Consider the following 19,664-nt stretch of genomic DNA (forward strand, 5'->3'; position numbering starts at 1 on the left):
GGCTGACTAAATACTTTTTTTCCCCACTGTAGCTAATTTGTAATCACATCCCTGCTGTCTGACAACTTGCCAAAGATTCACAATTGTGTTAAGTGATTTCTTAATTCATTTTTTGATGGTGGTGGTATGTTTTATGCATTATTCTGCAAGAATTATGTATGTGCGTGTGTGTGTGTGTGTGTGCGTGCGTGTGTGCATGCGTGTGTGTGTTCATGCGTGTAATATTCGAGATGTTGCTGCAAATTCTACACATTTTGCCATGACATGCCGTGTTCATATGATATCTGAGTGACAGTGACTAACAAAATCAATGGGGGCCCCTTATAGGTCAGAGCCCCTGGGCATGTGCTTTGCTTGCCCGGTCAGTAATTCGGCCATGATTACTACAAGATTTAGATAGCTCACTAGTCTACCTTACCTAGCAATCTATAAAATGTTAGCTGACATGGGCTAATTGAGTGACTATCAGTGACTGACATAACAAGAGGAAAACTGCTGATGCGCTACCAAATTTCAAAATTGCACGTTGTGGATTCTACTATGCTAACTAACTAACTAAGTTGAGACCCCGACTGAGAAACTCAAGCTCTTCTGTCTGAAGGATAAACAGCCTATCTGTGTGGTGTGTTGGGATTCAAAAAAACATAAAAAGCATAACTGCATACCAGTAGAAGAGGCTGCAGAGGATCATAAGGTTTACATTTATTTCTATTTATTTTCAGCTGGCGCAAATTCTGATTTATTAACTGATTTGTGTAACAATGGTTAAGAAATAATTGACATTTATTTTATGACTTTACTCTTTGTGCACCTGCAAGTAACTGGATATGCCTATCCACCTCATGTATCCTCACCCACTTGACCCAGTTCCTGATCGAACATGGTTGTTTTCCTCCTTCCAGCCATCATGGATAAGCGATCCTCAAGAAGCTCAGGAGTATAAAGGCCAACACTAGCCACCCCCTCCACAGTATCTGCCTGGAGCATCGTAGTGCGATGGCAGACAGATTTATTTTACCCAGGTCCAAAACAGAACATTTCCTTAGATCCTTTTTACCAAATGCTATGATGCTTTTTAAGTCTATGAGGATGCTAATAATCATAAACATAACGGCGGGTGATTATACTACGTGAACACAAATGTTTGAATATTTTCAAGAATTTTCCCCAACAGAGAATTACCATATCTTTCAAATTCTGTGAATGTTATTTATTAGTTTTGACAAATTACATTTATATTTAACGACATCACCAGCTGTGTGTCAATGTGCCAGAAGTAGGAAACCAATCGCAACAAATTGGACTCACACTTGTTGCCAAGCTGCATATGGTGGATACACTACTTTATTTTATTGACAACAATATTTGATCAACAACAATATAGCAAGTGTCAATGTTTCATTGTATGAGGAACTCAAGACTGCCCTGTTGGAGCTCTAAGCCTAAGATTTTCACTGTGCCCTGCAATCACACCTGCAATCCTATACAGGTGACTATTAAACAATCTGAATCTGAATCTGAAAGCCCTTACAGGAGATGCTGAGCGTCTTTAATGAAGTTAAACTAACCTGTGATCAAACAGCTGAACATATTAAGGTAAGAACGTGTTGTTACAATGCAATAGAAGTGTATTGAAATTACACAGAGAGTGTCTGGCTTAGTGAGAATGATGATAAGAAAAAATGACATGAGAATGAATTCTATCAATATATTTCCTCGCACTGTCTCCAGAGCCAGGCCCAGCACACATCAAGGCAGATTAACGAGGAGTTTGAGAAGCTTCACCAGTTTCTACAAGAGGAAGAGGAGGCCAAGATAGCTGCACTGAGGGAGGAAGAGGAGCAGAAGAGTCAGATGATGAAGAAGAATGTTGATCAAATGAACAGAGAGATATCATCACTTTCAGACACAATCAAAGCCATAGAGGAGGAGCTGAGAGCTGAAGACATCTCATTCCTTCAGGTAAGGAGCAATATCTCGGTAAAACGCAGACAATATTGTAACTGATTAGATTTTAGTACATTCATGATGATTCCCTTTTTTCCCCTGCAGAACTACAAGGCCACAGTGAAAAGGTAAGTGATCTGCCTCCTGTTTCTCTCTTCTCTGTGGTTCTGAACCCAACCCCACAGCAACATTGACTCCTGAATATTCTTCCACAGCCCAGTGCACACTGCCAGATCCCTAGCTGGTCTCAGGAGCGCTGATAGACATGGCCAAACACCTGGGCAACCTGCAGTTTAGAGTCTGGGAGAAGATGCAGGGGATTGTGACATTCAGTGAGTATATTTTAACTGTTAGTCTAAGTTCCTACTTACCTGTTTGTTCAGACAAACAGTAAGGGAACATGTATGATCTTCTCTAAATGAACTTGAAATACACAAACATATGTTCTTATTTTGTACTTAATCAATATGTTCTTATACAGTGCATTCAGAAAGTATTCAGACCCCTTCCCCTTTTCCACATTTTGTTACATTACAGCCTTATTCTAAAATGGATTAAAAAATATACACATCCTCATCAATCTACACACAATACCCCATAATGACAAAGTGAAAACAGGTTTTTAGAAATTAGAAAACAGAAATACCTTATTTACATAAGTATTCAGACCCTTTACTAGGATACTTGAAATTGAGCTCAGGTGCATCCTGTTTCCATTGATCATCCTTGAGATGTTTCTACAACGTGATTGGAGTCCACCTGTGGTGAAGTGCATGTCAGAGCAAAAACCAAACCATGAGGTCGAAGGAATTGTCCGTAGAGCTCCGAGACAAGATTGTGTCGAGGCACAGATCAGGTGAAGGGTACCAGAAAATATGTGCAGCATTGAAGGTCCACAAGAACACAGTGACCTCCATCATTCTTAAATGGAAGAAGTTTGGAACCACCAAGGCTCTTCCTAGAGCTGGCTGCCCGGCCAAACTGAGCAATCGGGGGAGAAGGGCCTTGGTCAGGGAGGTGACCAAGAACCCGATGGTCACTCTGACAGAGCTCCAGAGTTCCTCTGTGGAGATGGGAGAACCTTCCAGAAGGACAACCATCTCTGCAGCACTCCACCAATCAGGCCTTTATGGTAGAATTGCCAGACAGAAGCCACTCATCTGTAAAAGGCTGTCACGCCCTGGCCTTGAGAGCCCGGTTTTCTTTAGTTGGTTTGGTCAGGGTGTGAATTTCTATGTGTAAGATCTAGATATTGTAGATCTATGTTGGCCAGGTGTGGTTCCCAATCAGAGGCAGCTGTCGATCGTTGTCTCTGATTGGGGATCATACTTAGGCAGCCATGTTGCCTACCTATGTGGTGGGATCTTGTTTCTGTGTGTTTCGCTTGTTTGATGTTAGCCTTTAGAACTTAACGTTACGTTGCTTTTGTTGTTTTGTTCGGTGTTTATTCAATAAACTAACATGTACACATACCATGCTGCACCTTGGTCCAATCCTGTACTCAACGAACGTGACAAAGGCACATGACAGCCCGCTTGGAGTTTGCCAAAAGGCACTTAGAAACAACATTCTCATGTCTGATGAAACCAAGATTGAACTCTTTGGCCTGAATGCCAAGTGTCACGTCTGGAGGAAACCTGGCACCATCCCTACGGTGAAGCATGTTGGTGGCAGCATCATGCTGTGGGGATGTTTTTCAGCGGCAGGGACTGGGAGACTAGTCAGGATCGAGGGAAAGATGAATGGAGCACAGCACAGATAGATCCTTGATGAAAACCTGCTCCAGAGAGCTCAGGACCTCAGACTGGGGCGAAGGTACACCTTCCAACAGGACAACGACCCTAAGCACACAGCCAAGACAACGCAAGAGTGGCTTTGGCCAGAGCCCGGACTTGAACCTGATCGAACATCTCTGAAGAGACCTGGAAATAGCTGTGCAGCGACGCTCCCAATCCAACCTGACAGAGCTTGAGAGGATCTGTAGAGAAGAATGGGAGAAACTCCCCAAATACAGGTGTGCCAAGCTTGTAGAGTCATACCCAAGAAGACTCAAGGCTCTAATCGCTGCCAAAGGCACTTCAACAAAGTACTGAGTAAAGGGTCTGAAAACTCATGTAAATGTGATATTACATTTCTTTTTTTTTTACATTTGTAAAAACCAGTTTTTGCTCTGTCATTATAGGGTATTGTGTGTAGATTGATGAGGGAAAAAACAATTTAATCAATTTTAAAATAAGGCTGTAACGTAACAAAATGTGGAAAAAGTCAAGGGGTCTGAATACTTTCCAAATACACTGTACTACAATAAACAGATTAACAACAAGTATTGTGTTCAAAGACAATAAACTAATATAAATGATGTTTCTTTTTTTTACTAATTACAAGTTCCCTCTCTCCTGGTCAGTCCTGATATCATGACCAGTTCTAATCTCTAGTTCTCTCTGTTCAGCTCCTTTGATTCTGGACTGCCAACCCATGATTCATCCTGTCTGAGGATCTGACCAGTGTGAGAGTCAGTGAAGAGCTACAGCAGCTTCCTGACAACCCAGAGATGTTTGATGCCTGGCGATGGGTCCTGGGCTCTGAGGGCCTCAACTCAGGGACACACAGCTGGGACGTTGAGGTTGGGGACAATACAAGCTGGTTCATGGGTGTCATACCAGAGTCTGCCCAGAGGAAGGGAGGGATGAGGATTCAAAGGTGGAATGTATATTATTATGAAAGTAAATAAGAAGCAAGCGCCCCATCAGGGCCAGTTTTTCCCATCACAGTGAGACAGAAACCCCAGAGGATCAGAGTGCAGCTGGACTGGGACAGAGGAAGGCTGTCATTCTCTGACCCTGATAATAACAAACACCTACACACATTCTCACACACCTTTACTGAGAGTCTTTCCATGCCTATTGAATGTCTCGAAACTCCACCCTGCTGAGGATTTTACCAGTGGAGGTATCAACAAAGATGAAGTAGACTCTGCCCCCTACTGGCCATCATCAGTAACACACTCACCTGTTAGGATGAGAGAGAATTATACACCACAGGGGGTTGGTGGCACCTTAATTGGGGAGGTTGGGCTCGTGGTAATGTCTGGAGCGTAATGGGTGGAATAGTATCAAATACATCAAACACATGGTTTCCATGTGTTTGATGCCATTCCATTTGCACCATTCCAGCCATTATTATGAGCCGTCCTCCCCTCAGCAGCCTCCACTGTTATACACAGTTAAGTAACTGCCAAAATAATGGAAACACTTGAGTAAAATAGGGATTCGAAGCATATTGAAAGCAGGTGCTTCCACACAGGTGTGGTTCCTGAGTCATTTAATTAATGAACATCCCATCATGCTTAGGGTCATGTATAAAAATGCCCAGTTGCCCATTATTTTGGCCATTATTTTGGCTACCATGCAGAGGCGCTATGCCCCCATAGGATGACAATGCCCCAATCCACAGGGCACGAGTGGTCACTGAATGGTTTGATGAGCATGAAAACGATATGCCATGCCGCTCTCAGTCACCGGATCTCAACCCAATTGAACACTTATGGTAGACAACGTTTTCCAGCACCATGGGCATAGGGGCATATGTCCCCTCAGATTTGTCCTGTAAAAAAATAAAAAAAAAATAATAATAATTGTTGTCTCTCTGTAATACTACTAGCCACTTAGCTAGCAATTTTATGAAGTTGGCTTTAGCTAGCCCAGATAGGTTCCAAATCTCCCAACCTCATAACTAGCTACTTTTTTTTTACAAAAGTAGTGCAGAGCCTTTACTAGTCATGTATTAGCGGACCAATTTAGCCGTCTGTAGCACGGGCAATAAATTTTTTCCATGGTGCTGGAAAACGTTGTCTACCATAAGTGTTCAATTGGGTTGAGATTCGGTGACTGAGAGCGGCATGGCATATCGTTTTCATGCTCATCAAACCATTCAGTGACCACTCGTGCCCTGTAGATTGGGGCATTGTCATCCTATGGGGGCATAGCCATGGTAGCAGGGGCATCATGCACCCCAATAATCTGAGGGGGCACAAAGTACATGAGGATGGCTGGGGGGTGGCCAGCCTCCACTCTTCTCATTTGGTTGGGCCCCCCCCCCCCTCGTAGGCAAAACATTTTAGTGGCCCCCCTTTTGGCGGTGGAGAAAAAATTAGCAGCTTTAATGTTAATATCATGCAATTCTACACATTTTGCCATGGGGAGATGTTTTTTAAAAATTCAGTTTTAAAGCAAGTTTTCTGCAATTCTACACATTTTTCCATGGGGCAGAGAAAACATTTTGCGTTTTTAATTTGCAGCTTTAAAGGCCCAGCACTACCGTTCAAAGGCCCATACACTACCGTTCAAACGTTTGGGGTCACTTAGAAATGTCCTTGTTTTCGAAAGAAAAGCAATTTTTTGTCCATTAAAATAACATCATATTGATCAGAAATACAGTGTAGACATTGTTAATGTTGTAAATGGCTATTGTAGCTGGAAATTGCTGATTTTTTTATGGAATATCTACATAGGTGTACAGAGGCCCATTATCAGCAACCATCAGTCCTGTGTTCCAATGGCACTTTGTGTTTGCTAAGTTTATCATTTAAAAAGGCTAATTGATCATTAGAAAACCCTTTTGCAATTATGTTAGCACAGCTGAAAACTTATTGAGACTAGTTGAGTATCTGGAGCATCAGCAATTGTGGGTTCGATTACAGGCTCAAAATGGTCAGAAACAAATAACTTTCTTCTGAAACTCGTCAGTCTATTTATTATTGTTCTGAGAAATGAAGGCTATTCCATGCGAGACATTGCCAAGAAACTGAAGATCTCGTACAACGCTGTGTACTACTCCCTTCCCAGAACAGCGTAAACAGGCTCTAACCAGAATAGAAAGAGGAGTGGGAGGCCCCAGTGCACAACTGAGCAAGAGGACAAATACATTAGAGTGTGTAACGATTCCGGCAGTCTGAGTCGGTTCCTGTATGTGTATTAGTTTTTCTGCTCGGGATCTCCAGTTTCCCGAGGGTTCTGGAACGCTCCCTGCCTGGTTGCCGGGCTACGTTGCTAGGCGGGAGCTCTCCTGATTTCCACACCTGCATTTCATCAGCAATCTGCACACCTGGCCCTGATCATCACCTTCATAAGCTCTGACCTGACATCCATTCCCTGCCGGATCGTTAGCCATGAACAGTATGTTTATCAGCGGATCAGTCCTAGAGCTTAGAGCATTAGTTTTGTTGTTTTGCACCTTGTTTGCTGGTTGTATGCTTACCTCCGTTTTGTTCTCCCTACAGTCACTCGTCCGGAACCTTCACCCAACCTCTGCCTGATGGTCGGCGGCTGCCGAGCCATCATTGGACCAACCACTGCACCCTCTACAACTCATCCACGCCGCCCGCTCTGTTCCCTGGATTATTCAACATCACCCGTGGATCAGTTAAATAAACACTCACCTTTGACACCACTTACCTTGTCCTGGTCTGCTTCTGGGTTCTGGCTTAGTAAACCGTGACAGAGTGTCTAGTTTGAGAAACAGATGCCTCACAGGTCCTCAACTGGCAGCTTCATTAAATAGTACCCGCAAAACAACGTCAACAGTGAAGAGGCGATTCCGGGATGCTGACCTTCTAGGCAGAGTTGCAAAGAAAAAGCCATATCTCAGACTGGCCAATAAAATAAAAGATTAAGATGGGCAAAAGAACACAGACACTGGACAGAGGAAGATTGGAAAAAAGTGTTATGTACAGGTGTTCGGATCACAAAGAAGAACATTTGTGAGACGCAGACCAAATGAAAAGATGCTGGAGGAGTGCTTGATGCCATCTGTCAAGCATGGTGGAGGCAATGTGATGGTCTGGGGGTGCTTTGGTGGTGGTAAAGTGGGAGATTTGTACAGGGTAAAAGGGATCTTGAAGAAGGAAGGCTATCACTCCATTTTGCAACGCCAAGCCATACCCTGTGGACGGCGCTTGATTGGAGACAATTTCCTCCTACAACAGTACAATGACCCAAAGCACAGCTCCAAACTATGCAATAACTATTTAGGGAAGAAGCAGTCAGCTGGTATTCTGTCTATAATGGAGTGGCCAGCACAGTCACCAGATCTCAACCCTATTGAGCTGTTGTGGGAGCAGCTTGACCATATGGTACGTAAAAATGACCATCAAGCCAATCCAACTTGTGGGAGGTGCTTCAGGAAGCATGGGGTGAAATCTCTTCAGATTACCTCAACAAATTGACAACTAGAATGCCAAAGGTCTGCAAGGCTGTAATTGCTGCAAATGGAGGATTCTTTGACGAAAGCAAAGTTTGAAGGACACAATTATTATTTCAATTAAAAATAATTATTTCTAACCTTGTCAATGACTACATTTCCTATGCATGTTGCTATATTTCCTATTCAAACTCATTTCATGTATGTTTTCATGGAAAACAAGGACTTTTCTAAGTGACCCCAAACTTTTGAACGGTAGTGTATATATAATACCAGTCAAAAGTTTGACCACACCTACTCATTCAAGGGTTTTTCTTCATTTTTACTATTTTCTACATTGTAGAATAATAGTGAAGACATCAAAACTATATGAAATAACACATATGGAATCATGTAGTAACCAAAAACGTGTTAAACATATCAAAATATATTTTATATTTTACATTCTTCAAAGTAGCCACCCTTTGCCTTGATGACAGCTTTGCACACTCTTGGCATTCTCTCAACCAGCTTCACCTGGAATGCTTTTCCAACAGTCTTGAAGGAGTTCCCACATATGCTGAGCACTTGTTGGCTGCTTTTCCTTCACTCTGCGGTCCAACTCATCCAAAACCATCTCAATTGGGTTGAGGTCAGGTGATTGTGGAGGCCAGGTTATCTGATGCAGCACTCCATCACTCTCCTTCTTGGTAAAATAGCCCTTACACCGCCTGGAGGTGTGTTGGGTCATTGTCCTGTTGAAAAACAAATGATAGTCCCACTAGAACCAAAAACCTCCAATTTGGACTCCAGACCAAAGGACAAATTTCCACCGGTCTAATGTCCATTGCTCGTGTTTCTTGGCCCAAGCAAGTTTCATCATAGCACTTGATGGTTTTTGTGACTGCACTTGGCTATTTGAAGAATCTCAAATATAAAATATATTTTGATTTGTTTAACACTTTTTTGGTTACTACATGATTCCATAAAGAAAAACCCTTGAATGAGTAGGTGTGTCTAAACTTTTGACTGGTCCCCTATATATAAATATACAATATATATATATATATATATATATATATATTTCCACATTATGAGGTTGGAATAATACTGTTAAATTCTGAAAATGATGATAATGCCCTTTTAGTGTAAGAGCTGTTTGAAAAGACAGCCTGAAATTTCAGCCTGTTTTGGTAGGATGGAGTTTTGGCCTTCCATAGTGACATCACCATGTGGCAAATTAGTTAATAGACCAATAAGAAAGAGAGTTCCAAACCTCTCTGCCAATAACAGCACATTTTCAGTTTCCCCCTCCCCACTCAGACCACTCCCAGACAGTCCAAGCTAAATTCTTGCTTGAGAAATTGCCCTTTGCTAAGAACAATTGTTTTATTATTATTTTTACCAATTAAATGGAAAACAATCACAGTAAGGTACTTAATTGTTACCCAGAAATTATTTGATATTGAGATAAAAACGGCTGCATTGTACCTTTAAAGTTAATGTCCTGCAATTCTATACGTTTTGCCATGGGGCATAGAGAAAATGTTGCTGTTTAAAGTACATTTTCTGCAATTCTACAAATGTTTCCGTGGGGCATAGAGAAAATGTATCAGTTTTAATATTAATGCAGTTCTACACATTTTGCCATGGGATGGAGAGAAACTTTTCAGTTTTAAATGTAATTGCCTGCAATTCTACACATTTTGCTATGACCAACGCAATGTTCATATGATATCTGAGTGAGAGTGACTAACAAAATCAATGGGGGCCCCCTGGAGGTCAGGACCCCTGGGCACGTGCCTTGCGGTCAGTATTTCAGCCATGATTACTACATTTTTTACATTTTAGTCATTTAGCAGACGCTCTTATCCAGAGCGACTTACATTTACACTACAAGGTTTAGATAGCTGGCTAGACTAACTTACCTAGCAATCTATAAAATGTTAGCTGACATGGGCTAATTGAGTGACTGTCAGTGACTGACATAACAAGAGGAAAACTGCTGATGCACTACCAAATTTAGAAATCGCATATTGTGTATTCTACTATCCTAACTAATAAAATAAAAAATAAAAACATTGGTTGGGGTTCCGTTAGCGGCTGTGTATGTCTCATGTACATGTGTTTGTGTGACTGCCACGCCCCTTGCTGTCTTTTCCAGACAGACAGCTAACAATGAGAAATGAATGCATTAGTGAGGAGAGGCCCCTGCACTCATCAGCCTCCACTCTGCTCATTAATAATGCACTGCCTGTCTGCCGGAGAAGAGAAGAGGGGGAATTGCAGAGATTAGTCCTGCATTAAGGACTAATTTGCTATTTCTATTACACAGACGCTTTGGTGTTTCTTAAACAGGAAAGATTAGTACACTTGTAATTTAAGTTTATAAAAATCCTATATCACAGTTTTTAGTGGTCCCTTCTGGACCAAGTGCTCCCAGAGCTCTCTGACAGCATGGTTGTTCTGTTCACACTGAGTCAGAGTGAGTCACACACACACACACACACACACACACACAATCAGAGCATGAGAGAGATCCTGTAAAGTTGTAGTGAGAGGCTTAAACTAAGATCATTGATTACAGAGTCAATTCAATACAGCTCCAAACAGCTTCATAATTTTCATTATAAATACAGTTCCTTCATTAAGGTAGATAACCATATAATAACCGTATGTGATGATAGGACTAAATGTAATGTGTATATTCATATAGGAACTAATACAAAGGTACCTATACAGTCTACAAAATGAACACATTCTACTGTAAAGGAAGGTTCTCAATGTTTCCCACATATCTTTCACAAGCATTAATTCCTGGTGTTGATTCCAAAGAAATCACATCAGAGATATCAGGATTGAAAGGGAATACTCCAAATATGAAAGAAATAGACGCGATTTCAGTCACCTGTCATCTGAGAAGACCATTCTGTCTGAAGATGAATGTCAAAGCCAACAGATATCATCTCCCCCATCATTAGAATAATTATTCAACCCCAAGCTACTGTAAGGGGAATTTTAGGTCCTCATCCATAAATCACATTTTAGATAGATGCATTTGACACGGAGGCAAGGGCCGCCTGCTGCTATTTCACCAAACCCCCAACAAACACACACACATACACACACACACACACACACACACACACACACCTCTTTTTCTGAACTGGTATTTGTCACTCTGCCCCATCCAAAGTGATAACACCTGGCTCTAGCAGCAGATAGACAGGAGAGCCAGGAGAGGAGAGCAGCACAAACGGACAGGCAATGAGATTAAAGAGGCTGACACTCTGTTATCAGACACAGACAGAGAAGAGACGTCCATTGACCCGGCCGGGGACCCTCAGGGATCCTCCATCCATCTTAGGACCGTCGCGGTGAGGTGAGCTGACTGCTGCTGCCTCAGCCTGGCCCGCTAACTCACGTCACTGCTGTCTGCAGGCCGACCGACCGACAGGTTCCTCTGGTGATAGGCTTGACATGGGCTGTCAGTACACCACCTGATCCCAGTAAAGAGAGGTTCTGTCTTGGTTGGGGTTGGAATGCACTGAAAGATGCAGTTGGTGTGTGGAATGATTTGGGATATGTAATCTAATAAATGGACAGTCTATGATACTAAGGCGTGGTACTATTCATCATTGCCTGATAAAGTGCCACACATATTATAATTTTTTGCATTGTTACTTTGATTGTACTTTCCTTCTGGATCAAAGGTAGAGCCAGGTGGAGCCAAGCTCCAGTACTGTAAAATAGGATAAAGCTGGAGCTAGGGTTGGAGATAAGCAGTGGTGTAGTGGGAGGATTTACCCACCTTTTGCAGAAAAATGCATTGAAAGTATAGGGAGCGTTACTTTATTCACTGCGAACTGCGATCATAGTTTACCCACCTATTTTTTACCACTATATCACTGGAGATAAGGTTAGGGTTAGGGTTGTGGTTGAGCCTTGGGATTTAACCAGGATGTGGACATTTACATTTTAGTCATTTAGCAGACGCTCTTATCCAGAGCGACTTACAGTTAGTGAGTGCATACAAAACATGTATTTCTTTCTTTCTTTCTGGCCCCCAGTGGGAATCAAACCCACAACCCTGGCGTTGCAAGCACCATGCTCTACCAACTGAGCTACACGGGGCCCAGTTGAAGCTGGGGCAGGGTTGTGGTTGAAGGTAGGGGAGGGGTTGAAAAGGATGTGGACATGGAGCTAGGGTTAGGGTTGGCATTTGAATGGCAAAAACTAATATACAGCCTTTGCCTGGTGGGGTCGGTGGAGGGCTGGAGGCCCAATTAGGAGCACCAGAAGGGCCACCAACAGGAGAAGGAAGTTCAGGAAAGAATATGATTGAGTTGCCCTGTCTCGTTTTGTCTCAACATTTTGTCTTTAATCTCTTGTAATTCTTAAATTAAGCACTTTACCGTAACAATTATTTTCACAAAACGTAATCCCTTTGATCCCTTGGTGTGATTTTTCATTATTTCATTATTTAATTTATTGATGCATTTGCATGCATTATTATTATTTATTCTACTTGTTTACCCTTAGCACTACATCAGCCCTTGTCTTCCTCATATTGAACCGTCAAAGCTGACTCCTATGAGCTCTTGAACTCCGTTGATCTCTCTGGCAAACAACCGCCCCATGGTCCCCCAGCCTCTCCAGACCAGACTGATTTTCCCTAAAACAGACAGTGCAGGAAGCTGCAATAGGCTCGTGCAACCTAAGGTTCGATACCATCACAAACTGAACCCCTCCTAAACCTAACCTTAGCTTCATGTTCACATTCCGGTTCAATCCTAGCCTTAACCCTAACCCTACCCTAACCCTTACCCTAACTTCATGTCCACATCTCAGTTCAACCCTAACCCTAGCCTCAACCACAACAACAAACCTAACCCTAACCTTAGCTTCCCCTCCCCTCCCCCATATAGGCCTCCCTCATCTCCAAATTCCCAATGAACCCCTGGTTGTATATCCAGGGTTTTGACATTGATTTGCATTTACTGGGGGAAAAGTGGTAAATCTAAATAGCTAAACAAAGTTGCAAATAAGAACACGACTACATTCCTAATCTAATTAAATAACGAGCAGGTGTTTATTTTCTCTTCTTGGAAGCCAGACTTCGATACAGGACGGGCGATTGCGCGACACTGACCGAGAACACGGGAGCAGTAGGTTGTGGCGAAGCGAGAGAGTGCTGAACTTTTCGGACGGGTTAGCCAAGAACAAGATAAGAAAATTGAGAGCTAGGCAGTGATGCCAGAGTCCCATGGTGCGAACTTTAGACAAAGATTCGGTTGGAGAGCCTCGTAAATGGCGTCCCTTGAGAAAGCAAGAACAAAATGTATGTCAGTGCAGTATTATCATAAGGAGACATATACTTGGAATACGGAGGAGGAATGGAGGGAAATAGAGAGGCAGAGGAGGTCTAAGAGAGAGAGGGAGGAAGATTGTGAGCTTGAGTCGGTTAAAAATGGCGGGAAAAAGGGAGAAGATTTGTTAAAGAAGAATGGTAGAAAATGTAAGCAGAGTGAGCTGATGACAGGAGGAGAAATGGAAGTGAATGAGGGTGAAGTATCGGAGGTGGTAGGTGTGGTGAAGTACTCGGAGCCCGAGGATTGCACAGAGGGTCAGGATAAAGATGAGTCTGTGACAGTAGGAGTGAAGTTTGTGGAAAAGGTGGACCCTTGCCTTTTGGATGATCCATTTGTGGTTTCAGGGTGGGTGAAAAAATAGTTGGGTGTAGTGGAATCGGTGAGGGTAACCAGAAGTGGTCTAGTGATAATTGTTTGTGTTTCTGCTGGTCAGAGGGAGAAGGCGCTCTGAGTTAAACAAATGGGGGCAAGAGATATGAAGTGTTTCGTTCTCAAGAAAAGGGCACCATTGAAAGGAGTGATTACTGAGGTAGCAGTAAATGTAAAAGTTGACCAACTGAAGGGGAAGATTCCCGGTGTTTGTGATGCTCGTTGTTTGGTGCGACGCAAACAGGGTGGCGAGAGTGGGGAAACAGAAGAGTCATTGTCTGTTCTTTTGAGTTTTGAAGTTGAGTCTTTGCCCGACAAAGTGAAGTTAGGATATATAAGTTATCCTGTACGAGCTAATGTGCCGAACACATTACGGTGTTACAGGTGTCAAACTTATGGGCATGTGGCAGCAGTGTGTAGGAGGGAGGTTCTAAGGTGTGAGAAGTGTGCAGAAGGGCATGAGACAAAGGAATGTGTAGCATTGGGGAAAGCACTGATCCCCATGGGGCTGGGGATCAGACATGTTCCGTGCGAGAGAGGCAGGTTGAGGTTTCCAGGGTAAGAGTAGTGCAGAAGTTGTCATATGCTGAGGCAGTGAAGAAAGTAGAGGAAGATGGGTCAAGGGGGAGGAGTGGTGAGAGTAGTAGATCTGTACCAGTACAGAGGGATAGGCCAACAAGTGATATATGTTTCAGTAAGATTGGATTTTTAGCATTTATAGCAATGGTTATTAATTGTACTGCAGGGATGGAACGTAAATCGAAGAAAATTGAGGTTGGGGTGGCAGCTGCAGAGAGGTATTTGGGTGTGCAAGACTTGACATCAGAAGAGTTACAGGGTGTGTTAAGTGGTGATGTCCCATTCTTTCAGGTTGAGGGTAAAATAGATTTAAACAGTGGAGTAGGGTGGGGTTTCTTTTATTTTATTACTTTTTTTTAATTTGTGAGTGTAGTGTTTGATGGTAGGGTATTTCTTTATTTTATTTTAATATAATTTTTCAAGCAAAATATAAGGGAGTTGTGCTCCAGTTTAGTAGGAGGCGGTAATGCAACATATTGGATGCCAACCGTCGTTAAACATCATCGAAGAAGAAGAAGAAGTATTCTCTTCTTCGCGTGGTGGTGGTTGAATGGCAGGCATGAGGCCCTTTTCACGTGACGTCAGACAACTTCCGTTCTGCCGCGATGCAGGTTATGTTTACATCCGGTGTCGCTTAGGAACGCTTAGCTAGTAGCACATCATTATGGAGTTCACCCAGTCCCTTTCACATCTGCCACCAATACGACTTAACGACGTAGAACGACTTGCTGACAAGTGGTCCCTTACTTCAAGATCGAAGCTTGATAAAGGCTACAAGTTCTTCGTTGAAGGTTACCTGTTTGATTATGAAGGTACGTGTTTATCTTTATTTAGCTTAAATTAGCCCTATGCTAGCGAAGGTTATGAGCTGACGAGTTTCTGTTTTGCAGCCTCTTTTAATATTACTGCTGTTTGTATCGACCGTAAGATAAGAGTCAGTAATGTATTAATGGCTAATGCTGCGCCCTTTCTCCCAATCACTGTATTGAAACAGTCTCAAGTGTAGTTAACGGTGAGGTGACAGTGAGAGGGCGATGTTACAGGTCCATGAAGAAAAATGAGGAGGCTCATCGGCTTCAGGTTTCTCAGATAAACAGTTCTCTAACATTATGATAAGATAGGTTAAGATAGATAAGTTTTCTTTTGTTGTGTTTTGCTGCGGTTGCAGATTTAATAAGAATGATTCCACAATGTTCCACTGTGGATCAGTTTGTTTCTCAGTCTGAGCTCTGATTTTGTATCATTAAACTTAATACACAACGAAATTCTAACAAACCGATGTGGATTGTTGACGGCAATAAAGACTGGGAAAGATTCTGTGATAACTCAAAATGTTCAAATTTTCGATAAGTGTTGGCACTACTTGTCAAAGGTTTCAGAACAGCCAATTTTTCTTAATTAAAAAAAAGAAATTGGGTTTTGAAAATTGTGTACAGTAGTTTATAATGAAACGCAGAAAAAATGTTTTGTAAGTACAGCACTAATTGTTATGTCTCTATGAACAGGTTACACTAGACTCTGCAGAGGTTCCTGCGGTACTCAATCACATGTCATGTTCCTGCTCTGCTGGGAAAGCACTATGTAATCACATAGTAGCACTTCTTTTTCAAAGTGCTCACTATGTTACCATGGGCTTTAAGACAGTGCCATTGCCTCTGTCATGCACCAGCGCACTGCAGACCTGGCACCGGCCTAGGACACAGGTCAGACATTATTTGTTACACTGATGCAGAACTTTGCAGTTTGTATTGACTTTTGACAATGTATTGTTCATCATTATTATATCACAGGGAATTGTACCAGAGGCCACCAATGATATGGCGGTGTGTAAACCAGCGGCTAAGAAAAAAACAAGTGTCAGAGCTGGTGTGAAGTGCACACTGTACCGAGCCTATGATGGTGAGTCTGAATGAGCCCCGCCTGTACTAGAGCACAAAGACTTTAGTGCATTTCTAAAATAATACAAACATAAAAGTGATTATTATTTGTTACTTTTTATATAGACTTTCAGTGGATATTTTTTTATTTGTATTAGAAGCATGTACGAGACTGGATGAGTGTGGTTGTCTTTTTTAGTGAAAAAGATAAGGTGGCATTTAATGAAATCTAAACTTGACATATCTCACTTTCATGCCAGGGCCTATTCCGGATCCTCACGTCATGGCCAGTGCTGAGAAACTGAAAGACATCCGTCCACAACCAGGGATTTGCAAATTGCTGCACGGGCTTGAGGGCCTTAATTTGGTGGACTCTAAATTTGGCCCTGTGCCATTTGGGTCTGTGCTTTCTTACCAGTGCCCTCTAGAATTAAGTAGAGATATTATTAAACACCCTGGTGCCAGTGAGTTTCCTCAGTTGCCTATTGAAGGTTACAACTTTAAATTTCCCATTGATTTTGAGCCCAACTACATACAACAATGTCATTTGGACAGCCTGATTGTGTCAGAGGAGATGTCTGCTGCTATTGAAGCAGAAACAAGAATGCAGTCAGAATGCCAGCTGTGGAGCCAGGTACGCAAACCCCGACTGACAGCCAGCAGATTCCGTGAAATATGCCATGTTCGTGGGGAGTTGTCTGCCAAGGCTTTGGCAACCCGCATTCTGAGAGGAACTCCTCAGACAGCTGCTATGAGAAGAGGGTTGGATCTGGAACCTGAGATACTGAGGCAATATTCTGATTTTTGTGATGTCTCTCTGAAACAATGCGGGGTCATCATCCACCCTGATTCACCTCACCTTGCAGCCAGCCCGGATGCTAAAGTCTTCTGCCCAACAGAAGCACCACCATTTGGTCTTGCTGAGGTTAAGAGTTGCGATGTTGAAAATGTTACCCAAGTTAAACACCTGATCACAGTTAAAGGCCAGGCCTGCCTTAAGAAGAGCCACAAATACTACTATCAGGTTCAAGGCCAACTCGCCTTAAGCGGACTTCAGTGGTGTGACTTCATTACAGATACCCGCACTGACTTCACAGTTGAGAGAATCTTTAGGGATGAGGAGATTATCCACTCAATGCGACAGAAGCTTGATCATTTCTATTATAACATCTACATGGATGTCTTCTTAAGTTATAAAACATAAGGCAGAATTTTATGTGTAAATAGTGTTAAGGTAAATGTGGAAGGTGAACCTTTGACATTTTTTTCTTTAACTGCAAATTAACTTGTCATATACTGTATATCTCCTATGTACTGAAACACACATTTTGAAAAGGATTGTGATGTAAATGTCGACATGTTTTTCTTTAACTGCAAATGAACTTAATTGTGTTATATACTGTATATCTATGTATTGAAATACAAATTTTGAAAAGGATTGCGATGTTGTAAATGCTCTTACCAAAATCAAAAAGGATTGGAAGCAGTTGCTTGCAAACATATATTTAATAGTTCCATCAGTGCCATGACACATAAGCACATAACATGGTTAATAGTTGGATATTTTTACAATATATCACATTAGGTTCATTAATAGCTATGAAAAAGTTATTACCCTTAACAAAAACATACAGTATAACATTAGATCAATTAAATTACCAACAAAGTTAATTCATATTTACATTTTTTTGTACATACAATACAGTAATATAAAAGTACTTCTATTTACAGCCCATCTAGCTTACTCAGGAAATATACAACTTCCAGTTGACAAAAACATCAGACTGGTTTGTCTCCTTTAATGTCAAGAGGTCCCTGATAGTTCGACATGAGGGAGCAGATGGCCCACAGCTGATTCACTGAACCCACTGTGGAAAGAGGAACAAGCCCATCCCAGATATGGTACTCCTTCACCCTCCGTATGGCCCTCTCGACTAAAATCCTCAGCCGGGCGATGGCCTGGGTCTTAAGAGTGTCCTCCCTGCTGAGCTGAGGAGATTTTTACGGGAAGATACGGGAATTTCTGTTTGTTGTTTGAACAAAATGGTACACTGCAATAGCATCTTCTCGAAGATTGTGCCATGCTTCGGTGTTGGATGGGATACTGTTGCGATACAGACACCGGGAGAAAAGAAACAGCTAAATTAACATTCAGCTTTGACCAGGAATCAATATTTATCTAGCTATCATGCACAACAGTATTTGAATAGGTGAGTTACTATACATTCATGAATAAACTAACTGCCTAACAAAGGGTTAGATAGCTAGCTAAGTAAACTTGTTACATTACAGCCAGGCAGCAATGTAACGCTACCTTTTAACGTTATCGGTATCTGGTACTAAGTTGTTGTTAGCTAACGTTAGCCCACTTTTAAGTAACTAAGGCAGTGAACAATTATGAATTAACAATAACGTTAGCAAGTTACAAACCATTGCATATACGTAAACATTATTACTCTTAACTTTACTAATTTAACTTAAACGTACCTCAGAAGAGAAGTCTCAGGTTACGGGCGAACGGAAGTGAAGTTAACCTGCTACGCGGAAAGGCGGAAGTTAGATGACGTCATCGTGAAAAGGGCCTAGACCTCATTCTCTCAGATTACTTTCCCCGCCCCTCCTCCAGCTGATGCCTGTAAATACCTTTGGTTGCCAGGAAGTGAACTAGTGTGTGCGCGCCAAACTGGAAAATGAAGGGACAAAACATCTTCAAGCAAAAATAACCGAACGAAATAATCGTGCTTTTGAGGGTATAGTAACTCTATTTTCAAGGTAGCTAAATTGTATTTCTTTCTAGCACCTGAGTTTAATTGCTAGCTAGCTAGCTTTGCAACAAGCTAACGTTAGCTAGCCAACTAGTAGCAAGCTTTAGCTAGGTTTATTTTGAAAACAAAGTTGCTTGTTGTCGCATGTCCACCATTGAGTTGTTTGATTGACTTACTTCTAAGATGAACTTACTCAATGCCTTGTTAATCAAATGTTTTACATTAGCTAGCTAGCCTGACGTTTCTTGTTCCAGACAGGGTGGTTGCTTCATTGTTTATACTTCCCAGCTAAACTAACGTTAGCTACAGTTTGCTACACCAGATAATCTGTAGCTAAGGGAAAAGTAGTTGGCTAGCTAGAAAGTGTCCCATATTTCTCAACTAAAGTAATGTTAGCTAGCTAACGTTAGGTTAAATTATTGGATGACGTATTTGCTGCCACTGATCGAAGTAGCGTGTTTTTAAAGCGGAGATTGCATCATGATTTGATTAAACCCACTGGCTCCAGGTAATCTATAAATCACTGTTCGGCAAATCCCCGCCTTATTTTAGCTAATTGGTCACCATAGCAACACCCA

The 19,664-nt window shown here is 42.0% G+C and overlaps 1 protein-coding gene and 1 pseudogene across 4 annotated transcripts in view; both read left to right on the top strand.

Annotated features, from left to right (window-relative positions):
* The first annotated feature begins 310 nt into the window (after positions 1-310).
* Positions 311-4,879, top strand: LOC121587188 (annotated as a pseudogene).
* Positions 4,880-18,900: 14,021 nt separating this feature from the next.
* LOC121530632 (E3 ubiquitin-protein ligase CHFR) overlaps positions 18,901-19,664 on the top strand; it is a 35,648-nt gene continuing 34,884 nt past the window's right edge. Inside the window, exon 1 of one of the 4 annotated variants that reach the window (XM_041835741.2) lies at positions 18,901-19,093. The gene's annotated coding sequence lies outside the window, so the exon portion shown is untranslated. The remainder of the gene's footprint in view (positions 19,094-19,664) is intronic. The other 3 variants (XM_041835742.2, XM_041835743.2, XM_041835746.2) reach the window with 3 other exon arrangements.

The sequence above is a fragment of the Coregonus clupeaformis genome, chromosome 18 (genome assembly GCF_020615455.1).
Source record: "Coregonus clupeaformis isolate EN_2021a chromosome 18, ASM2061545v1, whole genome shotgun sequence".
Taxonomy (NCBI): domain Eukaryota; kingdom Metazoa; phylum Chordata; class Actinopteri; order Salmoniformes; family Salmonidae; genus Coregonus; species Coregonus clupeaformis.